The sequence below is a fragment of the Equus quagga genome, chromosome 19 (genome assembly GCF_021613505.1).
Source record: "Equus quagga isolate Etosha38 chromosome 19, UCLA_HA_Equagga_1.0, whole genome shotgun sequence".
Lineage (NCBI taxonomy): Eukaryota > Metazoa > Chordata > Mammalia > Perissodactyla > Equidae > Equus > Equus quagga.
Window position 1 is genome coordinate 19711068 of NC_060285.1, and position 8795 is coordinate 19719862.

Consider the following 8795-nt stretch of genomic DNA (forward strand, 5'->3'; position numbering starts at 1 on the left):
CTGTGCTTATACTTTTGGACACAAGATATAGTAAAAAAACAAACTAAAGACCCCCGAGGAGGGAAGTCAAGAAACTCAACATGCAGAGACAAGCAGAATTGGTCTGGAAGGCCCAGAGCAGTCACTCAAGTGTGTAAGTAAAATTTCTAATGCTCACCTGGCCTTCTGAGAGCCAGTGCTGGGGACGAATGCCTGTCCAGGCATTGTCTGTCTTTGCTACTGTTGTTGTCGTTTTGTTGTGATTTCAGAGCTTCGCTGTTTACAGAAATTCAGTGCTCCAGCATTGACAGTAAAGCAAGTAACATCATACAATAAACATATTTCTTTCAAAGTAGGCTCTGCTCTGTGCTGTGTATGCAATATTGTAATAGAAATATAAATATTGACACGAGTGAGATTAATGAGCGCTAGTGGTATCGTAATCTTTGAAATTTCCCTATGGGAGACAGAGAAGATATAAATTACTCCTTTTTGTGCAGCTAGGAAAACAATGAATGACCAGTTATATTCTTCACTCACAACAATGAACATTATGAGGCCTAAGTGGTACCTTGCTGGTATGATCAACCTGAGAGTCATAATTTTTCTGTAAGAAAAATACGTGGAACACACACACGAACATCCTTGCACATATATCCCTAACCAAGATATGATGGCTTCAAGGAAGAATTGATAGAATAACACAGACTTGCTTCTCTAAGAGATGAAAGACCTTTTGACACTGGAAAGTTCTAACTTTAGATCTTCTAAGCTCTGATGGGTCTAAGAGCCATTTGGCATACGGTAAATAGACTAGAACCTCTACATCGAGGAAAGGAAAGTGTATTTACAGAATCTTCCATAGAGATTCTCTAGTCTCTAGCTTAACTTTGATCATCTCTCTCTGTATTAACAAAAAATGCATCCATGAAATTTATGCTAGAAATCTCCTGTTTCTCTGTCTTTTACACAGTTATTGTTGCCAGTACTTTCTTATATTCTGGCGGGAGACGTTCAAAGAGTGGCTGGATATTGTACAAGTGATTCAAGCATTAAAGTTACTGGGTTTGATGAACTTGGAGGTCCTTGTCCACCGTAAGAAGCTGTGATTCTATGGCTTCCTTTACTTTTTCACTCAGCTCTGATGACAGCATTCATGCTTCCACGTTCTAGAATGTCATTCCTTTAGTAGCATGAAAAGTGGAAAACGTGTGTGTGTGTTTGTGTGAAAATCATTTAGGAGAAAAATAACAAATTTTTAGATTTTCTAGGAAACAACTGATTAATAAACTAACTTCTCTTGGCATTAGAACATTCAACTCCACAGGACACTGTGTAAACCCATCCTTGTCAACATCACCCAGAAATCTATGTGTCCAATACAAGACAACCAGAATCAACACTTTTTGGGGGGCTTTTTTTGTTTTTTGTTTTTTTTGGTGAGGAAGAATGGCCCTGAGCTCACATCTGTGCCAATCTTCCTCTACTTTGTATCCGGGACGCTGCCCCAGTATGGCTTGATTAGTGATGTGTATGTCCGCGCCTGGGATCCGAACCCATGAACCCTGGGCCTTGGAAGCAGAGCGCGCAAACTTAACCACTACGCAACTGGGCCAGCCCCCCAGAGATAATACTTTTATTTTGCAATTAGAAAAATGAAAACTAGAGAGGCAAGAGTTAAAGGCAAAGGTTACGTGAGGACCCAGGTCTCTGGTATTTGTGTTCCACAATTTTCTTGGTAAACTCCCATTTCTTCATGTTGTACTACATCTGATTTGTTGAGAAAGATCATTTAGGGCCAAAATTCCAAATTGCATAGGATGGTCATCATGATGGCATGTGGGAACTCAGGACAAGATGGTATTCACTGTAATACAAAGGAAGGTAAGTCGTCTTGAGTATATTTCAGTGTTATTTACATTTTGTCCACAAGATGGTAGCGTACACTTTCCATTTAACTTAAAGCTGGCCTGCGATCCTAATTTCCCGTAAAGTAGAGAATGGTTTGTGTTGAACCGAGGTCAGCCACTCTGGATATCATTCAGTATTTTTTTGTTGTTGTGATGAATTGTTGATTTAGAGTATATTTAGCTCTGCTATAGCAAGGCAGAGATTCATCTGAAATAAAGAAAACCCAGAAATGCATTACATTCCAGCTTCTTAAAGGGAATTTGAGAAGTGGGAATACTTTGGACATCTAAAACCACACACCAAGGATCAGATACTGACATTTTTCAAAAACACTACCTTAGTACATCATGCAAAAGACATTCAGCACGTCAAGTTCGATTAATCTTGGGTGAAATTTTGCACAGTAACAAAGTTCCTTCCATGAAACTGGTTCAAGTGGGCTAGAGGTGGTTTCCCCTCAAATCCAGGGGGAAAGTTAGACTTCAGATGCTATGAAATTTCCATGAGCTAAATAAGAGGGCAGAATCAGCAAATTGGCCTGCTTTTCTGTTGTGTGCCTCCCTCCCTCATCTAGCCCTCACGCCAGAAGGGACAAGACACAGATGGGGAAAACATCTGGTCTCATCTGCCTCCATTGACCAGAGGGCCTTCTTTGAGGTTCAGGCCCCAGACTCACATTGTGTTTTTTTTTTTTTTGAACTCTTTTAAAAATGAGGAGCTCAAGTGGGATTTCCTTTCATCTTACTATATTATTTTCAAATTAAATTAGATCTAATGCTCTGTATCAGAACCACAAAAGCAAAGCTCCAGGGCATTTAAGTGACTTCCTATTCTGTTGTCCAGAACAGCTGAGCTCTCCACCCACAAAGGAAAGAGGGAGATGAGCCAGGAGCAGAAGTTGGGACAAGATAATGACAGGGGGACAGGAGGGGAACTCTTGCTGTTGCAACTCTAAGGTTGCCTTTCTCATAGGCTCCAGAACCAAGTCAAGACTTCTCAGCCCTCAACAGTCCAGGCCCATCCTAGCTTTCCATTTTATACTCCCTACTCTCCAACAAGCATCCTCTGATCTAACCTAGAGAGATTGCCTCACTGTCTCTTTGATTCTCACTGCCTTCAAGCTGGACCGTATCTTTCATATTCTTTTTGGCTCCACTAACTCCATCTTGAAGCAGAAATCCCATGGCTCCAGCTGGCACAAAAGGAGAGTTCATGAATCAATCTTTCTCCAAGAAGCAATGCAAATGGTGGATGTGGTGGATTTTTTTTTCAGGAGATAAAAGAATATAGAGTGACGATTAAGAGAGAGAGAAAGAAAAGAGTACTTTAAGACATAGAAATACGCAATTTTCAAGACTAACCATGATTATGATTAACTCTTCCGTTCTCCATAAAAACTAGATATCTTCTCTAGGTTAACATGTTTCATCATTACATCTGCCTAATTATATGGCAAATTCAGTGTAACCTGGTGGGGTTTTCTGTTCCTCTTACTCTTGATAGGTGTGTTTTGCTATAATAATACCTTAAATACTTTAGAAAGAGGAGTTTACTTTGACAATGCCCTGCTCTGAAATCTCTGGAAGCCCTAACCCTGCTCTTGTGGAGGACTGTAAGGATCTCTAAATGCCAGGGTAGAGTTTGGATGCTGCAGAAATGTGCAAGAGGATGGAAAAACCATGGAGATAGAGAGAAAGCAAAGAGAGAGGGGGACCAGAGAAGAAAGAGTCCCCAGTGACCATCCATGACTCTGTGAATAGACTGGAAGGAAATAACAGTGTTGTACCGTCCTCTGAATTCTCTGAGTTTTGTGTTTGAGTAATAGAAAGATTGTTTTCCTTGTAGAAATGCATTGTCTTTCTAGATAGTATAAAGCAAAGCAGAGGGTTATAGAAACACATCTCCTGAGGGTGGAGTTAAGTGTTTTAAGGAGCTCTTTAGTGTTTTGAAACACTCGTCATCCCTCATACCCACTCACTCACTCTCTTACTCACTCACTCACTCTATCTATCTATCTGTCTGTCTGTCTGTCTGTCTATTATCTATCTATCTTATATCTATCATCTATCTATAGCTGTCATCTATCTATCATTTATTTATCTATCAATCACTTATCTATCTATTATTTATCTATCATAAATCTGTCTATCTATCTGTCTATCTACCTACCTATCTATCTATCTGGATTGTACTATAGTGATTCAATAATTGTTTCTAAACTAAAATCTTAAATAGTTGCATTATATTCACTCACACGGAAGCACCAGTTGTTTTATTAGCCATCCCTTATAGTTGGGAATTCGGATGTTTAGCAGCAAATTCAGTTGATTGAAGCTGTCTGAAGACAGAGTGAATGATCTCAAAGGCACTGCCATCTCCTTGCCCATGGAGAAGGGAAAACATAGGCTAGGCTGCACATGTTGAGGAGGAACATTAACCCTGGATGGGTGATGGGGCCACACTTTTCCACTCTGAGACCCCGAGACTCCAGCTGACTGAATGAGCTTCCAGTCACCCAAGCTGGAGCACTGCAGGAGGAAAAAGCAGACTGACATCATGACCATGAGCTGTTGTTCAAGCCTCAGAATTTGTGGACTTTTTCCCATTGGAAAGGGAGGTCTTGGTTTTATGTTCAAAAGGACAACATGTGCTTGGCCTCATAGTCACCTATGAACACAAGTATCAGTTGACCTAAGTCCACTCAAAGATTTATGGGTGGGAAAGTGGTCCTGCATGAAGCCCACACTTAAGATTCGCAGATGTTCTGCATATAATATCATTCCTTTATGTGGTGGAAATGAAGAAAATGTTCTGTTCTTAATTGAGAATCTAGGTGGAGTCACTCAGCAGGAGGCATAGGACAAAGAGCCCATGTATGTGGGCTGTGGGCTGGTGCCTGGACACAATCACTTGTGCAAAGGAATGAGAGCAGACTTCATAAGGCTCTTTGTGCTATGTGAAAGGTGGAACAGATTCTAAGTCTTCTTCTTATTATTATTAGATGCCCTCATTTCCTCTTTCACCTCAAATTTTGTCTTTTTCAATAAAATATAATTTTTTCTTCCATTGTTCTTGAGGTGAGGCATGCAAACAGATCAATAGGTTCCCATCTATCTATACTATCCCTCCCCCAGGCACCGTGCTGAGGTAGGGAACAAGCAATATAGGAAAGTCCAAGTGGGCTTACGAAGGTGCTTGTACTCACTCAGGAACAGGGAGGGGGGGTTAAAGTTCCAAGAAGAATGAACCAGAATGTGCCTTCTGCCACCACCCTCATCTTTTAAATCTGAGGTCCAATTTAAATCAATATTTACCAAGCATCAATTCTATGCCAAGGACTGCTATGGACTTGATGTTTTGTCCCCCCCCCCAAACCCCAGATTCATATATTGAAACCCTAATCCACAATGTGATGGTATTTGGAGATGCGACCTTTGGGAGCTAGTTAGATTTTGATGAGATCATGAGGGTAGAGCTCCCAGGATGGGATTAGTACCCTTATAAGCAGAGGAAGGGACCAGTGTCCTCTCTCTCTCTTTCTGCCATGTGAGGATATTGAGAAATAAATGTTGATTGTTTAAGCCACTCAGTCTACAGTATTTTTGTTATAGAAGCCTGAGCAGAATAAAACAGACTAAGCATAATTAAGGAGTGATAACCAAAGGCAAATTCATTTATTTATTCATTCTACAAATATTTATTGACTGCCTACTATAAGTTTAGGCACTGTGATGGCCAGGCGTTGGGAAGACAATGGTGAAAGGAATAGGTGTAGGATCTAGGCTGTCAGGAGCCTTTCAGTCTAACAGGCACTACGGATATTAGATTAAAAATAATTTTAGCATTTTAAGAAGTCATATCTTTATACCACTTTCTTTCTCACCCAAATTCTGAATCATTTAGAGAGATGAGGAGTCAGGCAGGTGGAAATCTGACAAAGGACCAACTTTATGGCTGACAAAACAGGTGCATGTGGCTTACTCAGTCAAGAGAGCTTTCTAACATGCCCTGGGACTGAATTTTCTCCACAAAACTGCAGGCCTTCTTCCCAGGAGAGCATTTTAATCACGTGACTGAGAGTCCTTTCAGAAAGACAGAGCCAAAATAATTTAGGTCCTCTGCCAATAGCATCCACTCGAACAATCTATGACCGTTTTCACCTTCTCCTGTCTGACCAACGGCTAACCCAGGATGGACCTGCCAGTTGGCTGGTCTCTTCCCCTGAGGGTAAGAGCCACATCCTTGGCTAAACCCAGTTGGTTAAGAGAGCAAAAAGCTGAGATGGCACAAGAGACCAAGATTATTACTCTAGTGGATATCCCACCACATAAAGCCAAAAAGTGAGGGCTAAACACTCTCCTTATAAACGTGATGAGTGCTTCAGAGGGGGAAGCCCAGGGTATTATGGGAGATTACAAGTGGCAACCTAACTTACACCAGGGGTGGAGTGTGTGAGCAAAGCATGGTTCCTATTCTCAGGTCATTTGTAGTTTCACTAACAGGGAGAGAGGATCATCATAAGACAATGCTGATGAATTCTGTACTAGCTGCATAAGTAAACGAGGGACACGGAAGGGGCAAACTTAGATGTTTAGTCACCATTGTTTACTCTGCATCTTTTCAGTATGTCTCCTACCTCTGTTCTCTATAGTATTAAGACAATATCACGCAGAGGCTGTCTTTCTATTATTTCAATATGAGAATAAGTCAATTATAAAGATTTCAGTGATATTAGGAACAAACTCCAAGTCTCGGTGTTTGGAGTTTTGGGTTTGTTTGCTTTATTTTGTGTTTTGTTATTAGCTCCTATGCTTGTCTAAGAAACCAAATCAATTGAGCTTTATGACATCTTGTAAACAAAACCCTAAATCCACTCAAAGTGCAAGCACATCTGAAAATACTTTTAAAAAGCTGTTTTTTATTATAAAATTAGTGCATGTTGGTTAAATATTTTAGAAAATGCAGAAAAGTCCCACCATTGAAGCTTATCCATGCTTATCACTTTTATACCTCCTTTGCTTTTATTTATTTTTTCTTCTATGTAGTGTTTATTTTGTTTTCTCAGTGGTTTTGTTTTGTGTGCATAACCAGCTCTCAATTATCTGCGGTCGATTAACTAATCTGTAGATTGTCTATCATTAAATCTAAGACAAATAATATGTGGGAAAATATTAAAGCTATCACAGTTCAGTGAAAAACTGTTATTCAACAGATATCTACTGAACACTCCTATTCTGTGCCAAGCACACAACCACAGAGCGATCAGCTGGCACACACAGAGTTACAGCAACACGAGGAAGCCTCATCTCCTAAGGGAGCAGAGGGTCCCTCTTCCCCAACACCCCTGCCCAACAGGGGTCAGTGGCTCAACAAAGGAAATACTTGAGATGCTCTGAATTCTATAAACTCAAGCCTGGAGATGCAGGGATGAGGTGAGGGATGAGGGATGAGGAAGAAGAGAGAGGGAGCACACCTCAATCCAATCCCCTATGTGAAGAAAGGCAAAGCATAGATAACAATCCCATTATTTCATTAGTTAACCTCTTGGGCATGTCTCCCCGAACAATTAGTGTGACATGATTCTTAATTTATGTGATAATTTTTAGCATTTAGATAATACCTACAGAATGGTAATTGAATTCCTAAATATGGAATGGAATTTTAACTGAATAAGTTTATATTCAGTCCATTTCCTATATTTTGTGGCCAGTATAGTTTCGACCATGATTTGAGGGTTCTCTATGAGCTGCTTTCCTAAAGTCCCACAGATGAGGTTTATTGGGAGTTGGCTACATGGCTACAATTGTGACTGTTGAAACAGCCTTTGTCTCTTTTTTTGGCAAAGATTCTTTTTTTTCTTTTCTTTTCAAGGAAGACTGGCCCTGAGCTAACATCTGTTTGCCAATCTTCCTCTTTTTTTTTTCCTCCCCAAAGCCCCAGTCCATAGCCATATATCCTAGTTGTAAGTCCATCTAGTTCTTCTATGTGGGACACCACCACGGCATGGCTTGATGAGCAGTGTGTAGGTCCACACCCAGGATCCGAACCGGTGAACCCTGGGCCCTGGAAGTGGAACACGCAAACTTAAGCACTATGTCACTGGGCTGGCCCCAGACTTTGTCTTTTTAAAATAACATTCTTGTAACTAAGATGCTACTAAGGTCCATTTCTAAATAATTTTTAAAATATTGTTAACATTATTTCTGGATCCAAGATAATATAGGCTCATTAAAGGCAATTTTGGAAAATACAGATATAGTGGCGTGTCTGGTGAGGTGGAAATTAATTTTATTAAATTCTATTTTTTCTCAAGTGAAATATTGATATTTGGAACCTGATGATTATTGCAGAGGGAAGAAAAGGAGTCCAAGGGATTTAGGGTAAAGAAAAGATCAAGACCTTGACCCCTTTTCCCAGATTATGGTAATTTATCAGGTGACCCAGGGAGCCCCAAACCAGAGGCAGAGAAGTGGGCCAGGAAAATGGGGATTCCAGCTCAAGGAGACCACGGGTCTGACATCTCATCAACCGGTAAGATTTTTGCACTCCAGATGACTGTTCGGAACATTTTGTTAAATTATTCTCCATCCCTCTCCCCACAGAAATCTTGTTTGAACTTTAATCTGGTTTATATTGACTCTATACATTGATTTGTAAACAGTACTTTTTTCCCCCAATATTTGCTCTACGTCCCCTCCTCTTCCAGAACATACACCCTCAATTTGTTCATGTCTTCTTTCATGCCTGCAGTGTATATTTGTAGTTTTCTTTGTGTAAATGCCTCTTAGTTCATGATGTATTTTATATGACCAGTACTTCACATGTTTTATACATTCATATACATACAATATTGGGCTATTATATCCTATATATAGATGACATATGGTTATTATATCCTATATATG